This window comes from Notolepis coatsorum (assembly GCF_963971535.1).
Source record: "Notolepis coatsorum genome assembly, chromosome: 9".
In the NCBI taxonomy this organism is placed as follows: domain Eukaryota; kingdom Metazoa; phylum Chordata; class Actinopteri; order Aulopiformes; family Paralepididae; genus Notolepis; species Notolepis coatsorum.
The window spans coordinates 42,336,247-42,359,473 of NC_140173.1; the positions used below are offsets into that span (position 1 = coordinate 42,336,247).

Sequence of the window (23,227 nt, forward strand, 5' to 3'; positions counted from 1 at the left end):
ATCGGCGAGTTGCCAAACCGGAAATGGACGAGTCGATCTTGGTGCATCTCCGAAATGCGTCCGGCACTTGCATATTGTTGTGGGACTGTATACACACGTCCGTGTGTAGCGATCGCTGCCATAACGCAATAATCGATACGATTTGGCCGTGTATTATGATTATACAAACCGGAAATGGATTTAGGAGATCGCCGTCAAATAAGTGGGATCTTTTTCCTCCAGTCTCATCGTCAAACGGTAAGAGGACGCTGACGTTACTTTCAGCCTGTTTGTTTATTATTATCCATGCAAACTGCTCTGATCAATATATCACCCATACTACATAAAGCATTTAACGACGATCACAGAATTATAAATGATCGCCCCCCCCCCCCCGTTCATCCGCGCATGATCAGTCATAACGTTTAGGATCATGTACAGTTGAAATTTTTAATATAGCGTGGATCAGCAACAAACGGCATTTGATAATCTATATATGCGTTTATGCCTATATCTCACGTTCTAGTAATTACTGCAGAAAACTATAAAAACATATTTATATTCTAGACAGTATTTTTGTATGAATGTATGAATGAAAAAGTAAAACGTTCCTACATCCTGAACGATAGATAATCGATGTTGAATGGGCCATAGTAATGTCAATTTAGCAATACAATTTAAAAAGTTATAGCCCTGCAAAGAAGGTGAACATCTCCATAGGCTTACAGTGCTGGCAGAGAATGGTATAAGATGCTCAAATTGCGTGGCAGGGAATGTGTTAATGACTGACCAACCCAACGAACGACCTTTCGTCTTGTTTACATCAGGGTCCCCCATTTTCAATTCATAATGAATTGTAAGTAAGGGTGCAACTAGCACCGTGCAATCCATTCTTTGTGGATCTAGCCCTATGTGTACAGATGTAATGAAGATGTCTCTGTTCTCTCAGTTAGTTTACTATGTGTACAGATGTAGTGAAGATGTCTCTGTTCTCTCAGTTAGTTTACTATGTGTATTGTGTACAGATGTAGTGAAGATGTATTTGTTCAGAGAATATTGTACACCACTCTATACTGCACTCAAACTACAAAAAAGCAAGCTTACAGAAACAAGTAGCTTATAATGATGTCATGATCATATTACTTAAGAGGGCTAGATGGTGTAGTGCAAGTAAGATGTTTGTGGCTGCAGGACTTCCATCCCAAGCTGTCTTAAGAAATCTTATGTAGAATGTATTTGCCGGGTAAATTACTCTGTAAATGAGATCATCTTGGTTTTGTCCTTAAATCCCAGCAGTGGAAACACTGAGACAGTTGTCTTTATGTAAGACATTAATCAGTATTTTATTTTCTTATCTTTTAAACTATGTTTTTATGTGTAATTTATTCTATGTATTGTCTTTTATATGGACCCTGAGTCTGTAATCAAATGTAGATTGATTGACATCCATGAGGTGTTTAGGAATGATAGAAATTAAGAACAAAATTACTTTAAAGAATGTAAATGAAGTGGTAAAATGATCACCTCTGGTAAGCTTGTCTATGTCCAGCAGACCATCCTTGTTGCCACGGGTGATGGGAAGCGTGTGGACGTCTGGACAATCCATTAGGGTTTTCTCTAGACGTTGACACAAAGATGCACAAAACAAATTCATCATGGTGGACGGACTGGATTATTCGCCAAAAAACGAAAGGCTAAATTACAGCAGGTTAAGAGAAAAAGATACCTTCATGCAGGGCTTGAGATTAAGGCTTGTCCTATTGTCCGGGACAAGTAAAAAAAAAATGGTTGGACAAGCATAATACAATTGAACTTGTCCGACCGGACAAGTAAAAAAATATATATATATATATTCCCCAAACTAATACAGAAACAAAGACTGAGGCAACTGACTGAGATTTGATGCCCGCTCTCTCTCTCTCTCATTACACGCACGCACGCACGCACGCACGCACACGCACACACACAGTATTATACAATAATATAAGAAAGGTGTTACAATATTCTTATTGTTTTGTTGTTACCTGTTGATCTAATGTGCCTATTGTTAAAATAAATTATTTCAAATAAAAATAAAATTATTTATTTGAATTTATGGCAATAACAACTATACCGTAATAACAACTATACAACTATAGGCGTAGACCAGGGTTTAACCCCTGGTCGTCAAAGAGGGGAGATGAGCTGGTGCTGATGGGGAGTGAAGATGAGCTGGAGGACTGATCATACCCCACACACACAAATGCAAGTTATTAAATCCTAATAATTGTCCAAATCTCTTGTCGGTTTTATTTACTTTTTAATAGGCCTTTATTTTCACAAGTACATTTCGGACAAGTAAGTTTAACTTTCGGACAAGTAAAATATCTGAGCCACTTGTGCGAAGGACAAGTGGGTCAAAAAGTTAATGTCAAGCCCTGCTTCATGTCATAGTTCATAATGTACCGACAATAGCCTACATCTGCCAAACTTATTTTTGTCAAAGTGCTTGAATCTTCCAAGAGATTGTAATGCAAGCTTCGTAACAAAGACCTGTGTCAAGCTAGCGACAACAATATGACTTTCTATCAGAATCTTTCAAAATAAAAGCTGCAACATTATGCATCTTTTCAGCTTTTTATACCATCGCTTGTAAAAGGTGTAAGATATTTTAAAACATAGCCTACCAGGAACTATCCAGTTTCATAAAGAAATAAGTGATGGTAAAGGAGTGTAGGTGCAGGATATAGTCTGAATCAGGCCGGGGTCCTGTTTTAACCGTGGCTGGTGTAACGATGTGACAGTGATCCTACAACACTGTTCTCCTGCCCTGGAAACTTTTTTCATGAATTGTAAACCCTTCTACTCCCCCCGTGAGTTTACATTTTTTATTTCAGAATTATATTATATTGTGCTTCTATCTTAACTTAGTTCATAATTCATTTTATTTTACTACACCTTTTTATTTTATTATCCGTCTGTTATTGTCTGTCCGCACCGAAAACGACCAAAGCAAATTCCTTGTATGTGAAAACTACTTGACAATAAAGACCTTTCTGATTCTGATGGTTGCTGGCTTGGTAGTGGTGTCTTGTCGCTTGAGGCACAGCAACTAACTGAGAGACTGGTGCTGGAGGGGCCTCAGTCTGTAACTAACTGAGAGACTGGTGCTGGAAGGGCCTCAGTCTGTAACTAACAGAGACTGGTGCTGGAGGGGCCTCAGTCTGTAACTAACTGAGAGACTGGTGCTGGAGGGGCCTCAGTCTGTAACTAACTGAGAGACTGGTGCTGGAGGGGCCTCAGTAACTAACTGAGAGACTGGTGCTGGAGGGGCCTCAGTCTGTAACTAACTGAGAGACTGGTGCTGGAGGGGCCTCAGTCTGTAACTAACTGAGAGACTGGTGCTGGAGGGGCCTCAGTCTGTAACTAACTGAGAGACTGGTGCTGGAGGGGCCTCAGTCTGTAACTAACTGAGAGACTGGTGCTGGAGGGGCCTCCGTCTGTAACTAACTGAGAGACTGGTGCTGGAGGGGCCTCCGTCTGTAACTAACTGTTTTAACCCAGTAGCTGCTGCTAGCTGGAGTCTTGTGAGCCTGGTCTGTAGGTGAAGGTTGTGCTCCTGTTACCTCCTCCTCCTCTTCATCTCTTTCTATCTCTCTGGACACTTTGTAGTAATCTAAGTGTACTTTGCTTCACTTCATAACCGATGTCTGTGTAGACTAGGGATGGACCGAATATTCGAAAATTCGAATAGTCATTCTGTTATTAAGATCGATTTCATTTTTTTTTACAATCGAATATATATATATTTTTTTTTATAAAATGCTTTTCTTTTATTGAAGCAAACATTCTTATTTAATTCCTTTTTATATTTAGAGGCAGCCTAATTGTCATAGCCTAATTCAGGGGTGCCCAACCTTTTTTGAACCAAGATCTACTTTTTAATTTGCCACCTAGCCGAGAGCTACCAGCCCAAATTTGACCTACTCTCGGCTAGTATTAGTAGTAATAGTAGATTAATAATACCCATTCAATATGTACATGACAGAAAATATATTATATGGCATATAATATTTTCTGTCATGTGCATATTGAATGGGTATATAATATAATATGATATTTTATATATCATTGTAACGGTGTAGTGTAGGAATTACAAGAATGACAAGAATGTTATTAATGAATGAATGAATATTATCAAACGGAATTGTTTCTGTATACACATTTATAAGACGATCAAGTCATATTTAGCCATTTTTTATGCGTTCACATGCGCTTTTCAAGAATAAACAAAAATGAGACTTAATGGGAAGGGTGTGCTTATACATTTGAACATAGTTCCATGATACGTGGCTGTGTTGTGCTGAGAAAGAGGCTCCAGTTGTTCAAATTGTCCGTGCTCTTTCTTTTGGGGAAATAATTCCGAAATGTATCAATGAGCCCTTCTATGTGGCTACAGATGATGGGCTTCAAATCATTAAATACGGGCTCTGCTTACGTTTTTCCACAACTTGGCTCTTAACATCGTCTGACATGCAGTCAATTCTTCTTGAAATAGTGTCAGCTGACAGCGGTATTGTATGGAGCTGCTCTGCAACACTTTGTCCACAAAGGACAGAAACCACATATTTGGTACAGGGCAACCAAAAGCTCTCTGCAAGTGTGTGGGGTTTCCCAGTCTTTGCGATCCAATTGGCAACAATAAACAAAGCATGTAGGTAGACATACTATGCTTTACTGAAACTAAACTAGACTCATCTGTAACAGACCCTGAAATTGAGTTGGAGAACTATTCTATTGTCCGTAATGACAGAAACAAGTATGCAGTAAAAAACTTAAAACCAGATTCTCAAACATAAACATAAAGACGGACAACACGCTCATCACAGACAAGCTGGATGTAGCCAATTACTTAAACATCTTCTTCACAAACATAGCCACAACACTGGTAAACAAACTACCCTCCCACTCAGGGCATTATGGGGTAGAACACATAGTAGCATACTACAAAAACCTAGGGGTCCACAAAGACGACTTCAAACTTGAAATGGTAACAACCGATGAGGTACTAAAAAAATTGAGCGCCCTCCAACCTAACAAGGCCACTGGCCATGACAACATCCCCTCCAAATTCCTCAGAGACGCAGCAGCCGCCATCACCCCAGTCATCACACACATAATAAACCTCTCTATAAGACAGGGGCACGTCCCCAAGGACTTCAAAATTGCGAGAGTGACCCCTCTACACAAAAAGGGCAGCAAATTAGACCCAGGCAACTACCGCCCTGTTTCTATTCTTACCTCCATCTCGAAAGTCATGGAGAAAATAGTCTACGAACAGGTCGAAAAGTACCTGGCGGAAAAAAACCTAATCTACGAATTCCAATCTGGCTTCAGAACGTCCCACTCCACTGACACATGCCTCCTCTATTTGAACGACCACATCAAACAAGAGGTGGACGCGGGCAAATACTGCGGCATGGTCATGCTGGACCTACAAAAGGCCTTCGACACTGTCAATCACTCCATTCTAATGGACAAGCTAAAAGCAATTGGTTTTGATAGCCTATCAGTGAGCTGGATGCAATCCTACCTGGAGGGGAGAGAACAGATGGTAGAGGTAAACGGTACTCTATCCCCCCCCCCTCACAGTGAGCTGTGGTGTTCCACAAGGAAGCATACTAGGACCGCTACTCTTCCTAATTTATGCAAATGACATGTCGTCAGCCTGTGACTGCAACTTGTTCCTGTTTGCGGACGACTCAGCCCTGCTGGTCTCTGACAAGAACAAACTGCAGGTTGAAAAAACCCTCAGCACGGAACTAGGCAAAATCTGCATATGGCTCGCTGATAACAAACTATCATTACACATGGGCAAAACAGAGTCCATTCTCTTCGGTTCAAATAACAAACTCAGCAAGACCGACGGATTCTCAGTTACAGTGGGTGACAATATTGTCACAAGGAAAGATGAAATTACCTACCTGGGTTCCATCCTAGAGGCTAATCTTTCCTGTGACAAAATGGCATCCAATGTTAGGGCTGGGCGATATGGCAAAAAATCATATCGCGATAACGATATGATAATGTTATCATATTTCTCGATATCGATAATTATCGAAATTGTTATAAGTATTTAAAAAAAATTGTAACAAACAGATGTATGTTTATTTTGCAGCAATTCTTTGTCGTTGCCGCCATCTTTAGTGTTACATCCCCTCACACTCCAGTTCTCAGGCTGCAGCTGGTTTAAAAGCTAAAGTAAACCGGCTTCTCTGCTGGCTGTGGCTCCAGGGGAGTTGAACAGTTCTGGCTCTGCTAGTTTATTTTCGATCTTTTGGCACTTTTTTGGTAGACAAACCACTGCACATGTGCACCATGACTGGAGTCTAGCTCTGCTAGCACACATAGCCTACTGTGTACAGACGGTTTCAAACTGTATTTTAAATTAGAAAGCAAACAAAATAAATGGACAAGAGAAAAATAAATCTCAATTTGGTCAGTATTGTCATTTGGACAAGCAAAGCCATTACTTTAAGTTGCAGGCAAGAAAGACAAGTCTGTCCACTGTCTCTGGTTTTAAAACTGCCCTGTTGCAGGTAAAAAAAATAAAAATAAAAAATTATTTCGAAATTCGATATCGATTATTAAAATATATCACGATATTTATCGTTATTGTTATATCGCCCAGCCCTATCCAATGTAATAAAAAAAAGTCAACCAACGAACTCGATTCTTGTACCGGATCTCCTCTCTGGTAAACAAGAATACCCTGAAGACTCTGGCAGGAGCACTCATTCAAGGGTACTACAACTATGCTTGCACCTCATGGTACCAAAGCACCTCAAAGGCACTAAAAAACGAATTACAAACATCTCAAAACAAACTAGTCAGACTACTGCTTGACCTTACTCCTAGAACCCACCTCACCCCTGCCCACTTTGACAACCTAGGATGGCTTAGAGTCAGGGAGCGAAATTAACTTTTTGACTCACCGGCCAGTGGCGGGTAGATGGGAAGTCTACCCGCCAAGCATATTTCTTACCTGCCAACATTTTTTTGATTAAAAAAATATATATATATTTTATATAAAATTTTTTTTTAAATAAAATATATATTATATAATCATACTTGTAGTTGTATTATCTGCGAGACATCGCCACCACGCAATAAGTCAAAATGCTTGCTATCTGCAAACAGCTCCACTGTCTGTGTGTGTATACTTGAGTAGCCTCCAGCTCCAGCAAGGATTCTCCGGCCCTGCAGCTAGACCCTATATTCAGCTAGACCCTACATTCAGCATGCAAGGATTCTCCGGCGATGCAGCTGGACCCATTTATAACGTTACTGTTCTTGTGTCAAATCACATTCAACATGCCCTCAGCTAGAATACGCATTCAATCAATGTTATAAGACATTGATATCAGGAGCTATCTGTAGCTACTGCTAGCCCGGTAGATAACGTTAAGACAATTTAGTTTACTGGGACAGATCGACTAACGTGAGCTAGCTAACGCGAGCTAACGAGGGAACGGAGGTATTATGCACTCGAGTCGACTATTGCTGGAGCATTTGTTGATATCAGCAGCTATCAGTAGCTAGCCAGCTAGATACCGTTAGACAATGCCTCGTCATGTATTAAACTAAAAGTGAATAGTTGACTGGGTCATTGTTTAAACAGTAATGGAGGTCCGCTCTTCTAGAGCAGACTGCCTGTGTTGACATGAGCACTGCGAGCAGAAGCCCTTAGCCAATAGTATCCCGCTGCAGGGCTGGGCGGATATGACTCGTTGCCACGTTTTTTTTCAAAATAAGAGTATCATACGAACCTAATTGTTGCTAACTGCCAGAGCCATCGATATTATGACGAGATGCGCTTGGGGCGGAAATGAGACCCGCACAGATTTTCAAAATAAGAGTATCGTTATGAACTTGATTGATTACACGTCACACGGCGGGCAGCCCTCTAAGTGTCAAGCGCCAACGGTAAAAACTGACCGCCCCTGGCGGGCGGCGGGCTTTAGTTTCGGTCCCTGCTTAGAGTAGACGACAGAGTACAGCAACTTGCAATGGGCCTGGTCTACAAGATACACTACACGACCAAGGTACCCATGTACATGTCAAAATACTTCCCAAAGGTCAGTGGATACCACGATCACAACACCAGAGGGAGCTCCACAAATCATGTTAAACCCAGATTCGGCTCAAACAAGGGACTAAACACGTTTCGCAATTATGCCACATCAATGTGGAACGCCCTACCTAAAGCTGTAAAGGAATGTGAATCACTACCCACTTTCAAAAACACTCAAAGAACATCTACGGGAGACTGCAATTCGAAACTGGCCCCTACAAATGTCCTAACCCAGTTGTACAGTAAATGACCAAGTATGGCTTTGTCAGTATTCCAATGTACAGTGTACAGTGTCCCCCACCCCCCCTACCCAACCCCCCCCCCCCCCCCCCCCCCACCTCCAATGTACAGCACCCCACCCCACCTACCCAACCCCCTCCTATGTACAGTTTCTACGTCAAATGTATATACACTCTTTTTCTGGATTTTTTATTTTATTTTTTTAAACTTTATTTTTAGCGTTTATCGCTTTTCTGGTCAAGCATGACCGACAGAAACAGGTTGAAATGGGATGTAGAGCAGAGGAAGACACTCGTGAGAAAATACGGCGGGTCCGGGAATCGAACTCGTGTACCCCAGATCCGTGACGAGCACGGTTTTCCCCGACGCAGAAATAGCGCCGAGATATGCGGTGAGCTACGGGAGCTCCCCTTCTGGAATTTTTTTTTATCACAAACAGTACTGTATTTGCAAATCTGGTATGTCATAAATGTATAGATGTAGCTAGGCCTGCCGCGATAAGCAATAAATCGATTAATTGCCGCGATAATTAAAATTAATGCAATGATTTTGACGGGCGCGATTAATTGCTATTTGCGCGTTTGTTTTAATGAGGCGGAACCAGTGCCCCTTGTCAGTCACTGTCCGTGTGGGGGGCCGCTGGCCTTACTACAGAGCACAGCACGGGAGCTCCGTGGGGCAGTAGCAACGCCACATATAGCTTAACTACATTTCTCAATGGTGTTGCTCCTTTTAACCAAGTAGCGTTATTTATAGTGTAACGTTAGCTATTTTTAGACCCAAGTAGTTACTCGCTACTGCCCGGAGAAACTGGACTGCTAAATAAAGATGAAAGATCGAGTGTTGATTCTCATTCAATGCTAACAACATTAGCTAAATAGCTAACAAACGAAATACAACGTATAGCATAGCTACAACACAGAATAACGTTAATACAATTACATGCATCATTGTTTACAATTAACGGGTGGGGCTAGTCAAAGGACTGGACACGGGGACAAGTTAAACATGAATTCATTTATTATAACGTAGTAGGTAGTTTCGAGTCGTGCTGCAGTGCCTACGCACCACAGCTATTCTATTATATACTGCTTTGACGCTTCCTCCTCATCGTTGATTGCCTGTAGTAGCTGCATCTAGCGTTAGTAGCTAACGTTAAAACTAACCTAAAGTTAGTTGTTCACCAACAATCTCAATATTTGTTTTATCATTAGCTCAAAAACACAGAACCGGACGAGACAAGTTGGCCGCTCATAGGTGCCGCTAGGATAATAACAACAATACTTCCGGTCCGGTCGGTGGGCTTCAAAATAAAAGTCTAAAACACCGGAAAAGACGGAGCGGTGGCCTTCAAAATAAAAGTTTTGGGAAATAAATTTCTCAAAAAAAAATTCTCTAACCGGTCGCAATAATATCGCTTATCGCGATATTTTCGGGGGCAATTAATCGCCCAGCAAAATGTGTTATCGTGGCAGGCCTAGATGTAGCAGTACTGTCTATCTGTATGTCGTGTGTGTCATAAAATTATATGTTATGATGAATTGAAAATGGGGGACCCTGGTGTAAACAAGACGAAAATCTTTCTCTGGTCTGCATCCCCTTAACAATTGTATGTATTGAGCTGTACTGTACTTTACCCATTCTGCAATCTGTTAATAAACTTTTCAATCAATCAATCAATCCTTTTTCGTTGACAGTGTTGCCGTTTTCAGCACAGTTTTCTCTGCTCTAAAACCGTAGTTGCGAGTGTCCAGGTTAAATTAATCAAATCAGCTTTATATGCTTGGCCTGGAAAGTCCCCCCCCCCTGGAAGTGCTTTAGTTACGAGACAGTGTCGATCACAAATATCTGAGTACACATTGACTCACAAAAGACCAGACGGTCGATATACCTGCGCAGGGCTGTCACGCATGCTTGTGCATGCACGTCGCGGCACTTTGCGCTCCTCTGACTCACAAAAGACCAGACGTGGCCTGCGCTGATGTATGAGATGTGTATTGGAATACTGTGCCTCCGTTGATGCAGGGGCGAGACATGGCAAATACACACAGCGGCCAGGTGGAAAACTCGATCTGAGTTGGGCTGGTGGATTTTCGCTTGATATTTTTTTTTTTTTTTTTGCCAATGCGCTGTCACCTACCTAAATAATCTCACGGTCTACTTGAAACCAGCGCACGATCTACCGGTCGATCGAGGTCGACTGGTTAGGCACCACCTAATTGATCAAAAAGATGCACATGCTACTATTGCTGTTTGTTTATTAAAGCCGGTTAACACTTTGAGCGCCACGCTGTGTTTTCCTTTTTACCCCCTTGAATGCCACGGTCCACTCCCAATGTTAACGTTAATATCGCCTAATCTATGTTTTAAATTATGGCTATGTGTCTAATCTGCCCGTCGCTTATCAAAGAATCATTTTCCAGTCAGTGTTGTCAAGGCAGATTGGTTTTTTATCGCTTCATTTCCGTTTGAGAGCATTTTGAAAAGCACCCGTTTTCAGGTGAAAAACAGCCCATTCTGTGATAATTGCCTTTTACTGGAATATTCCAGAACGTTGATATTTGTCTGCCTATTTATGAATCGTTTTCAAATAAACGCTAGATGATCATTATATCATTATATGATATTCTGTACCCGCAAAAAACAAACAAAAGGCTGGCTGCCACAAAACAGTCACATCTAGAGACCTCAAAACCTACTCTAGCGAGGCCTTCAACCTTGAACTGGAGTCTGGACTGGTCAGATGAACTCAATGGTACACTGGTTGAAGAAACATGGCTTGGTTTCAAAACCAAATTCTCAACAATACTAAACGACATGGCCCCCCTAAGAACCACCAGGGTAAAAAATCGCGCTGAGCCGTGGATGCACTCCGAAATACTGGCCGCTATGAAAACCAGAGACAAAAAATGCTCTGAGTTTCGTAAAAGTCAGTCAAAGCTTACTAAAAGCACGAGCAGTGAACTCCAAGCCCACGTGACTGAACTCAAACTAGAAAGAAACAGACTAAGAAACGACGTAAACTCCATGATCAAAACTGCAAAAAAGAATTTCATCAATGACAAAACTGAGGAAAACAAAAACAAACCACGTGAACTTTGGAAATTACTCAATAATCAACTAGGATGCAGTAAAAAACTTAAAACCAGATTCTCAAACATAAACATAAAAACGGACAACACGCTCATCACAGACAAGCTGGATGTAGCCAATTACTTAAACATTTTCTTCACAAACATAGCCACAACACTGGTAAACAAACTACCCTCCCACTCAGGGCTTTATGGGGTAGAACACATAGTAGCTTACTACAAAAACCTAGGGGTCCGCAAGGACGACTTCAAGCTGGAAATGGTAACAACAGATGAGGTACTCAATAAACTGAGCGCCCTCCAACCTAACAAGGCAGGGCTGTACGCTAAGCTTTTTCACTAGGGGCACACTTGCCCCTAAATGAGAAATTTAGGGGCAAAAAATATTTTTTAGGGGCAAATTTTTTAATAACAATTTTACCATTATTAAAAAAAATATGTTCCTCCTGCCTCATTACTGTGGTCCTTTTATTTAACATTTAAGTGCGTTTGTTTTCAGGTTTGTATCTTTTATAATGAACCAACTGAGTGTGTGTAAATCACTAATAGAACAAAAACAACAAACTGTGTGTGTGTGTGCGCGCGCTTGTGTAGTGCTCCTTGAATGAGATCATCACAACACACACACACCATTAATCAGGAGGAGAAGAAACTCTGCATACATTTGTTTCACAATGAAAAGTGCTTTAGAAATCAAATGAATTATTATTATTGTAAATAACCTCATGAAAGGTTTATTATTTGTATGGGTAATTACCTGCTTCATATTTGTGATGTTACTGGTTTCAGTGTGTGCCTAAAGTGATCAATGTGTTGGGCCGTTTATAGAGATCTATGCCAATTAATGTTTATGTATATCCGGGACTTTTTTTTTTTATAGAATTGAGAGGTATTTGTATATATGACCTTTATTTTGAAAACTGTTGCAACGCAACCTTATTTACATTTGCGCTTTTGACAGTGAAATGTTCAGTCCAACTTAGCTTGAAGGAAAGACTAATAAAAAAGGTTTAATTGACCCGTATGAGGCTCTTACGGTAGGACTTTGATTGTTTATAGAAGTGGAATGTAATACTATGCAAAACGAGAAATAAACAGTGATTTTACCAGCAGTCATTTCATTTCATATACGGGGAACCGACAATTATTAGTATTATATTATTTGCATATCGTCTCATTATTAGATAGATAGGTTGATACTTTATTGATCCGCGGTGTCAATTTAAGTAGACAGTATTTCACGTCCTAATAGTGGGGTACTCACGTAATGCATGGCTGATCCTGAACGTTAGACGTTTCCGTGTCCCCGTCAATCAATCATCACATCATCACGTCAATCATCATCATCTTATCATCTCTCCACATCGGACGTGGTTGTCATAAAATTGACTGATATCCATTATCCACTCCGTTGTTCTTGCGGAGCAAGAGCCATATTATTATTTAAAGTTAGCGGCCATATTCAGTTTCGTTTCGCTAGGAATTATGGGATTTGGTGTTGGATGTATAGACTACGCAGATAGGGACATGGTCTTTAATCGCACGATAGACTACAAGTTCCAAGTATATAGCGTGACCCAGATTCACTCCGCGCAAATCTTTTTTTTCACTCAGGCTATCGGTGATCGCAGTAAGTTCATTCATTGCCGACAGATTCTTGTGTCGCACTGACAGCTCGCGTGAGTGGCGTCATCACACGCATTGGATAATTTAGGAGTGAAATGCGAATGCAAGGCTTGAAAGCACTACTCGCAAGCCCGCCCCCAGATAATATTTACCAATCGCAACGGCCAATTAAAGGGGCAATTCGCGATCATATCATCGCAGCGTACAGGCCTGCAAGGCCACTGGCCATGACAACATCCCCTCCAAATTCCTCAGAGACTCAGCAGCCGCCATCACCCCAATCATCACACACATAATAAACCTCTCCATAAAACAGGGACACGTCCCCAAGGACTTCAAAATTGCGAGGGTGACCCCTCTGCACAAAAAGGGCAGCAAATTAGACCCAGGCAACTACCGCCCTGTTTCTATTCTCACCTCCATCTCGAAAGTCATGGAAAAAATAGTCTACGAACAAGTCGAAAAGTACCTAGCGGAAAAAAATCTAATCTACGAATTCCAATCTGGCTTCAGAACATCCCACTCCACTGACACATGCCTTCTCTATTTGAATGACCACATCAAACAAGAGGTGGACGCGGGCAAATACTGCGGCATGGTCATGCTGGACCTACAAAAGGCATTCGACACTGTCAATCACACCATTCTGATTGACAAGCTAAAAGCAATTGGTTTTGATAGTCTATCAGTGAGCTAGATGCAATCCTACCTTGAGGGGAGGGAACAGATGGTGGAGGTAAACGGTACCCTATCCCCCCCCCTCACAGTGAGCTGTGGTGTTCCACAAGGAAGCATACTAGGACCGCTACTGTTCCTAATTTATGCAAATGACATGTCATCAGCTTGTGACTGCAACTTGTTCCTGTTTGCGGACGACTCAGCCCTGCTGGTCTCTGACAAGAACAAGTTACAGGTTGAAAAAACCCTCAGCTCGGAACTAGGCAGAATCTGCATATGGCTCGCTGATAACAAACTATCATTACACATGGGCAAAACAGAGTCCATTCTCTTCGGTTCAAATAACAAACTCAGCAAGACCGACGGCTTCTCAGTTACAGTGGGTGACAATATTGTCACAAGGAAAGATGAAATTACCTACCTGGGTTCCATCCTAGAGGCAAAATGGCATCCAATGTAATAAAAAAAGTCAACCAACGAACTCGATTCTTGTACCGGATCTCCTCTCTGGTAAACAAGAATACACTGAAGACTCTGGCAGGAGCACTCATTCAGGGGTACTACGACTATGCTTGCACCTCATGGTACCAAAGCACCTCAAAGGCGCTAAAAACAAAATTACAAACATCTCAAAACAAACTGGTCAGACTACTGCTTGACCTTACTCCTAGAACCCACCTCACCCCTGCCCACTTTGACAACCTAGGATGGCTTAGAGTAGACGACAGAGTACAGCAACTTGCAATGGGCCTGGTCTACAAGATACACTACACGACCAAGGTACCCATGTACATGTCAAAATACTTCCCAAAGGTCAGTGAATACCACGATCACAACACCAGAGGGAGCTCCACAAATCATGTTAAACCCAGATTCGGCTCAAATAAGGGACTAAACACGTTTCGCAATTATGCCACATCAATGTGGAACGCCCTACCCAAAGCTGTAAAGGAATGTGGATCACTACTAGGCCTGCCACACATTTTGCTGGGCGATTAATTGCCCCCGAAAATATCGCGATAAGCGATATTATTGCGACCGGTTAGAGAATTTTTTTTGAGAAATTTATTTCCCAAAACTTTTATTTTGAAGCCCACCGCTCCGTCTTTTCCGGTTTTAGACTTTTATTTTGAAGCCCACCGACCGGACCGGAAGTATTGTTGTGATTATCCTAAGCAGAACATATGAGCCGACAACTTGTCTCGTCCGGTTGTTTTTGAGCTAATAACAAATGTTGAGATTGTTGGTGAACAACTAACTTTAGGTTAGTTTTAACGTTAGCTACTAACGTTAGATGCAGCTACTACAGGCAATCAACGATGAGGAGGAAGCGTCAAAGCAGTATATAATAGAATAGCTGTGGTGCGTAAGCACTGCAGCACGACTCGAAACTACCGGAGTGTTATAATAAATTAATTCATGTTTAACTTGTCCCCGTGTCCAGTCCTTTGACTAGCCCCACCCGTTCATTGTAAACAATGGTGCATGTAATTGTATTAACGTTATTCTGTGTTGTACTTGTAGCTATGCTATACGTTGTATTTCGTTTGTTAGTTATTTAGCTAATGTTGTTAGCATGGAATGAGAATCAACGCTCTATCTTTCATCTTTATTTAGCAGTCCAGTTTCTCCGGGCAGTAGCGAGTAACTACTTGGGTCTAAAAATAGCTAACGTTACACTACAAATAATGCTACTTGGTTAAAAGGAGCAACACTATTGAGAAATGTAGTTAAGCTGTGGCGTTGCCCCACGGAGCTCCCGTGCTGTACTCTAGTAACGTCAGCGGCCCGCCTCCCAACACGGACAGTGACTGACAAGCGGCACTGGTTCCGCCTCATTAAAACAAACGCGCAAATAGCAATTAATCGCGCCCGTCAAAATCATTGCATTCATTTTAATTATCGCAGCAATTAATCGATTTATTGCTTATCGCGGCAGGCCTAATCACTACCCACTTTCAAAACCTCTCTCAAGGGACACCTACGGGAGACTGCAATTCAACACTGGCCCCTGTAAATATCCTAACCCAACCCCCTCCAATGTACAGTCATTTACCTAGTATGGTTGTCAATAGTCCAATGTACAATTTTGTTTGTTTGTACAGTGTCTCCCCCCCCCCCCCCCCTCAATGTACAGTTTTGCTTGCTTATACAGTGTGCCCCCCCCCCCCCCCCCCCCCCCCAATGTAGATTACCCAGTATGGTTGTCAATATCCCAGTGTACCCAACCCCCCCAACCCAACCTCCTCCAATGTACAGTTTCTACGTCAAATGTATATACTCCCTTTTCCTGACTCCTTCTGTATCACAAACAGTACTGTATTTGCAAATCTGGTATGTCATAAATGTATAGATGTAGCAGTACTGACTATCTGTATGTCATGTATGTCATATATGTCCTGATGAATTGAAAATGGGGGACCCTGATGTAAACAAGACGAAAGTCTTTCTCTGGTCTGCATCCCCTTAACAATTGTGTGTATTGAGCTGTACTGTATTGTACCCATTCTGCAATCTGTTAATAAAGTTTTCAATCAATCAATCAATGATCAATAGTATACGTGCATGCACGCACGTTCGAGCCGCGCGCTGATAATAGCTGATTTCATTTCCTCATGGATTTTACAGTGAAACAGATAGAGCACATATCACACAAAAGCGTATATCTCCTCGAAAACGAGTCTTATTATCCTAACACTGATAACATAGATTCCTTACCTGACATCAGATGGTATCCAAATGGTATATTCCAATTCCTGATCACCATTCGAAAAAAATCGATAAGTGTATAGATCTAACGTGTATACAGTAGAACTCATGATCCGCAGGGCTCAGAGGATCCAGAATGAACTCTGGTAACTCCGGCTGCATCAGTGGACTGGAAAATGTGGACTGGAATATTTTTTTCCCCCATCCATTTTCATTGAGTCCATTCCAAAAGGGTGATTTACCATCTGGGAGACGATAGGGGGCGCTTTTTTCACATCTGATCGCCGGCGGCCATTGGGTAGGCTAGGGTAGGCTTGCGTGATGCAATATGATTTCAGATCGCTAAAAAAAATATATAATAATAATTCAGAGAAATCTCGTGAGTGGCTTCCAACGTAACTATCGTAAACACGAGTTTAGCCGTGAGTGGCTCTCAAAGTGTTAATAGGTCAAAGCAATGCTGTTATTATAGGCTACGATGGTGAATGGTGTCATTTTGATTTATTGTCGGTCAGGTGATAAAAAATTATAATAATAAAAATTGTATATACACTTTATTTTTTTATATACATTTTTTGTTTGGGGGGGGGGGGGGGGCGAATATTCGATATTATGAAACACGAATTTTCGAATAGCACTTTTGCTAGAAAGTCCCATCCCTAGTGTAGACAGAGAGAGAGAAATACTGTTATTATTAGGGGTGGAACGATGCATCGATTTGAATATGTTAGAATAGATTATAATCGAAATTAATCTAAATACATTTTTAAAAAATTGAAAAATGTTAAATGTTTTTTTTTTGTGTGTCAATCAGTTCCCCCAGCCACATTTGGGGAATTAACTGAGAACATTTATCGAATCGAGGTCAAATGAAGAGATTTCATGATGCATCGAATCGTTGCCTGAATAATCGTAATTGAAATGAATCGTTGTGAGGTTGAATCGTTACACCCCTAGTTATTATTCGACACTACACTCCCTCCCGCTCACTCCGCTCATCCAACTTAGCCCTTCTGAGCACACCACACTACTGCCTTAAATCCACAGAAAACAAATCATTCTCCTCCGCTGCTCCCCGACTCTGGAATCAACTTCATGATATTTGGAAATTGTAAAATAAACACTGATCCTCAACTGAAAATTGATAATGTAAAAATTGAGAGAGTATATACAAACAAGTTTCTAGGGGTCTTAATAGACCACAAACTCTGCTGGAAACCCCATATAAAATATTTGTGTTCAAAGTTAGCGAGAAGTATTGGTATACTGGGCAAGACTAGATATATCCTGAATCAGAAAACTCTATATACATTGTACCATATCTATCATATTGTGTTGAAACCTGGGGAAATACTTATAAAAGCAACTTACAAAAGATATGCACACTGCAAAAAAGAGCCATACGGATAGTACATCGTGGTAGATATTTAGATCACACAAATAGTCTGTTTGTAAGGAGTCAAACATTAGAATTCATGGACTTAATCAAATTCAAATCTGCACATTACAAATTATGTTTCTGGCAATAAAAAACAAATTACCAAGCAACGTTCAAAACATTTTCATGGCTAGAGAGAGTGTTTATAATTTTAGAGGGACATTAGCTTTAAAGCAACCTACGGTACGTACAACTCTTAAAAGTATGTGCATTGCAGTTTGTAGGGTATCACTCTGGAATGGTCTGGATGCGAGTATAAAATTAAGCAAACATATCAATACATTTAAAGGTAGCTATAAACAAGCACTTATGGACACATAAGAGAGAGGAGCTTGAGCAGTAATGTGACTGCCTATTATTATTTCTCATTTGGATATATAAAAAAAAACTGTACTTTTATTTTATTTCTTATTATTTGTTATATTATTTTTATTTTTATTAAATTATAATGTCAAACATTGTAAGGAAGGGGTAGGGCTTGATAAGTTGTTTTACTTCCCCCTGTTCCTTCTCGAACACTTATTGTATGGAAATAGTCTTTGACTATTTACCTTTTTGTTTCTTAAACTTGTTTTATGTTTCTATGTTCGAGACAAATACAAATCAAAACAAATCAAACTCCCATCACACATCAAAGAAGCCCATCTGTAGAAACATTTAAGTCCCATCTCAAAACCCACCTGTTCAATCGTGCATACCCTCACTCCTGACCCCCCAACCCCTGCATCACTTACATTTTCACATCTGTACACACCTATATTTTAGTATTATTATTTATTTAAAAATGTTCTCTCTGTCTTGTCTGTAAGCTGTCTCCCTCTCTCTGTATTATCCCCACCATGTCGTCATTGTGAAAGTCCATGTACTGTGTTTGTCCATGTACTGTGTTTGTCCGTATGCTATTGTTATGTGTGGGGTCTGTGTGTGCCTTGATCAGGCGTTCCCAGTGTGATGCGTTATGTCTAGTTGTAGTTCCCTGTCCTGGTTGTGGTCCTTAGTGTTTCCCCTTCCAGGTGTAGTATCCATTTGTAATCAACCCAGGTGTGTCTCGTCTCGTCATTCCCTCATGTATAAGTGTTCCGTCTTCCCCTGTGTCTGGTGCTGATCCGGTCTGTGTAGTTTGTCCTTGTTTGTCGTTACTTTAGTTTTCCTCATTTCTTCATCCATGGTAATTATTTTATTAAATATTTCTTATAAACCTACTTTGACTGCCGTCTCCTTGTTGTGTTGCATTGACTCGACAGCGAGCTTAAAGAAGGTCAATGACAAGCATAACAGCTATATTGCCAGCTATATAGCGCTTTGAGATGCCTAATGTAAGGCGCTGTATAAAATACATTTATTATTATTATTGTGAAAGAATTCATTTGAAATGTTTGAATAAATACGCTGTTGCATAATGTCCATTTTGTTATTTATTAACTAAGAATGAGTTGATAATGGACGTTGAACTTTATGGTGTTGTATTGTTAGTCATACCGTCACGGTGGTGTAGTGGTTAACACTGTCGCCTCACAGCAAGAAGGTCCAGGGTTCGATTCCCGCTTGGGGACCAGGTTTCCATAATGCCAGTTACCCAGGTGGGGTATCTCCCAGGCCTTTCTGTGTGGAGTTTGCATGTTCTCCCCGTGCTCGCAAGGGTTTCCCCCCCGATAAGATAAACCCAATGGAAAAACATGCACAACAACAAGATCGCTAACGCTGTGGCGTCCTTGACGAAGACGGACAGGAGCACTTGGATTGGTCCCCTGGCGCGGCTCACGTTGACGCCTGTCTGCTCCCGGCTGCCCTTGGGGGGGAAGGACGACGGGATGGGTTAATCGCAGATACGAATTGCATGCATGCATCGCATGTGTGCCAATTGATGACCTCGGAGCAGGTCCTAAATTATAAATTATTATTATAATTACTTTAGGTGGTGGGCGTGTTCACTGGAGTTAGGCGGCAATAGTAGTATTCATATGGGATTTCATTCAGAGAGAGGGTGAGATCAGGAGAGAGGGGGTGAGCTCAGGAGAGAGGGGGTGAGATCAGGAGAGAGGGGTGAGTTCAGGAGAGAGGGGGTGAGATCAGGAGAGAGGGGTGAGTTCAGGAGAGAGGGGGTGAGTTCAGGAGAGAGGGGTGAGTTCAGGAGAGAGGGGGTGAGTTCAGGAGAGAGGAGGTGAGTTCAGGAGAGAGGGGGTGAGTTCAGGAGAGAGGGAGTGAGTTCAGGAGAGAGGGGGTGAGATCAGGAGAGAGGGGTGAGTTCAGGAGAGAGCGGGTGAGTTCAGGAGAGAGCGGGTGAGTCCAGGAGAGAGGGGTGAGTTCAGGAGAGAGGGGGTGAGTTCAAGAGAGAGAGGGGTAAGTTCAGGAGAGAGGGGGTGAGCTCAGGAGAGAGGGGTGAGATCAGGAGAGAGAGGGTGAGTTCAGGAGAGAGGGGGTGAGTTCAGCAGAGAGGGGGTGAGTTCAGGAGAGAGGGGGGTGAGCTCAGGAGAGAGGGGTGAGTTCAGGAGAGAGGGGGTGAGCTCAGGAGAGAGGGGGTGAGTTCAGGAGAGAGGGGTGAGATCAGGAGAGAGGGGGTGAGCTCAGGGAGCGTATTATTTTCTATTGACCGCAAGTATTGCAAGAGGGTCGGAGGTTCACTCCCATAGTCTCTGAAAATCCTGTGGGAAACACTGCTGCAAGTATTGCAAGAGCGCAATTGATTGATTACATTCATTAACAGATTGCAGAATAGGTACAATACAGTACAGCTCAATAGTCAATACACACAATTGTTAAGGGATTGCAGACCAGAGAAAGACTTTCGTCTTTACATCAGGGTCCCCCATTTTCAATTCATCATAACATATATGACATGATACACAACATACAGATATAATAATGTAATCATGACATTTATGACATACAGATATACAGTACTGTTACATTTGTGACATACAAGATATGCAAATATACAGTGTTAAACAGATCCTAACAGTAAATATATACATACGAACGAGGGGAGGGAACACATTAGGAGGCTTCTTCCCCTCAGCAGCTCGCCTGAGTCAGGTGTCCCCCTGCTCCCCCCCCCCCCCTCTATGGCGAGCTGCTAGGGCTGGACCTCTGGACTTGAACTATGTGCACTGTTTCCATGTCCCTGCACTTTTTTACAGTCTTATTGTTGTCTCACTGTTCTGTCCTGTCTTGCACTTTACTTATAATTATTTATTTACTGTTGTATTGTTCTAAATTGTGAAACGCATGCACTGTAAACGTCAAATCACGTTCCATTTGTACTGCAATATGGTGAATAAAGTAATCTGAATCTGAATTAGTTTATGTATGTACGTGTGTTTCATTAAGTGAAAGAATAAATGGTTTAAAAGCATCATATTGTGGACGTGGAACTGAATTATGATACGATGTGCGTCACAGTGTTTCCTCCTCATCTTTTTATTGACAGCCTCCATGTCGCCCTAGCCCCTTTCGTGACTTTCGGTTTGCAAGCCTGTGGCTTTTGTGACCGGAGTCACTTGCCCACCCGCCCCGATCACCCAGTAGCGAAACGACCAAGCGTCGTCAAGGGGCTCGCGGTGTGTCAAGAATACATCAGATCTGAATTTCAAAGATACCCAGCGTACAATATGGGTCTAACACAGCTTCACGATGGGGTTTGGAAGCTCGGAGTTGCTAATAAACAGTTTAAAACATTGTTACTCGACGAGTGGTATTTACAGACCGAACGTCCATCTCCGCCGTTGGTGTCACAGCGCATGCGCACCATGCCGCGTTCACGTTACTGGGAAGAAGCGGAAGAACCAGAGGACATCTCGTTGCTACAACTAGGAAGCCTTCACGCTTTGACTCTATATATATCTATGGATGAAACGCCCACATCCATACTTCCGCAATTCGTGACGCGAAGTGGGAGATATGGGGTCTATAAAAGAATCCCATATGTCCTAGTAGGAATTACCACTAGGAGGCTGACGTGAATGGTTTTTTCCCAGTCGGAAACTGGTTCTTCCGCTTCTTCCCAGTAACGTGAACGCGGCATGGTGCGCATGCGCTGTGACACCAACGGCGGAGATGGACGTTCGGTCTGTAAATACCACTCGTCGAGTAACAATGTTTTAAACTGTTTATTAGCAACGCCGAGCTTCCAGACCCCATCGTGAAGCGGTGTTAGACCCATATTGTACGCTGGGTATCTTTGAAATTCAGATCTGATGTATTCTTGACACACCGCGAGCCCCTTGACGACGCTTGGTCGTTTCGCTACTGGGTGATCGGGGCGGGTGGGCAAGTGACTCCGGTCACAAAAGCCACAGGCTTGCAAACCGAAAGTCACGAAAGGGGCTAATGTCGCCCAGTTCTGTTCTGAATTGAAAATGGGGGACCCTGATGGAAACAAGACAAACGTCTTTCTCAGGTCTGCATCCCCTTAACAATTGTATGTATTGAGCCGTACTGTATTGTACCCATTCTGCAATCTGTTAAATAAAGTTTTCATTCATTCATTCAGCAAAAAGAGGAGAACAATGTGAACATAATGTACTTACAGATGTTGTGGTGACCACAGTGTGATCTGTTTCCACAAGAAGAAGGTTTGGATCAGATGTGAAGTCTTTCTCCAGTACAGTTCTGTTCTCCACAGAGACGTTAGCAAGAGACTCAGTGTTTCATTGTCTCCAACATGGATGATGTCTCTGCTCCGACTCACAACAAAGACAACAACACACTTGATCTGCTTCACAATCGGGTTAAAAGTCAGTCATGTTTGCACGGAGGAGTTGACGGTGAGCGATCACAGATGTGTTGTGTTTAACTGGTCCTTTGATAAGGGTTTGTAGCAGAGAAGCGAGTTAAAAGCTCCTCAATGTAAACAGTCTGGCTGCAGCAACGTTAGCTGCTAGTTTTAACCAACAGCGACGCGCGGCCATCTTAGATGACGTCACTCGCTCCCTTCAAGCCGTAAACGGCTCCCCTTGTTGATTTACGACATTGTACAACTGTACAAGCAAAACTGTACATTGGAATATTGACAACCATACTTGGTCATTTACTGTACATTGGAGGGGGATGACATACAGTGACATATAACACTGTTACATTTGTGACATATACGATATGCAAATATACAGTACTGTTACCCAGATATCCTAACAGAAAATATATACATATGATGGGGAGGAGACTGTACATTAGGAGGGGGTGGGTGGGAGAAAATATATACATACGGTGGGGAGGAGACTGTCTATTAGGAGAAGGGGGTTGACATTTACGGTGGCCATGAGTTTCGAATTGCAGCCCCCCCCCCCCCCCCCCCCCCCCCCGTAGGTGCTCTTTTATGGGTAACACAACCAATCAACAGTTTCTTTACAAAAG

General features: G+C 42.0%; 1 long non-coding RNA gene across 1 annotated transcript; it reads right to left on the bottom strand.

The window, feature by feature from the left end:
- Window positions 1-1,524: 1,524 nt before the first annotated feature.
- LOC311234840 lies at window positions 1,525-22,624 on the bottom strand. The gene is made up of 3 exons (XR_014620110.1): window positions 22,402-22,624; window positions 19,355-19,664; window positions 1,525-1,596 (listed from the first exon to the last, which is right to left on the bottom strand). It is a non-coding gene; the product is annotated as an uncharacterized lncRNA (long non-coding RNA).
- Window positions 22,625-23,227: the final 603 nt, after the last annotated feature.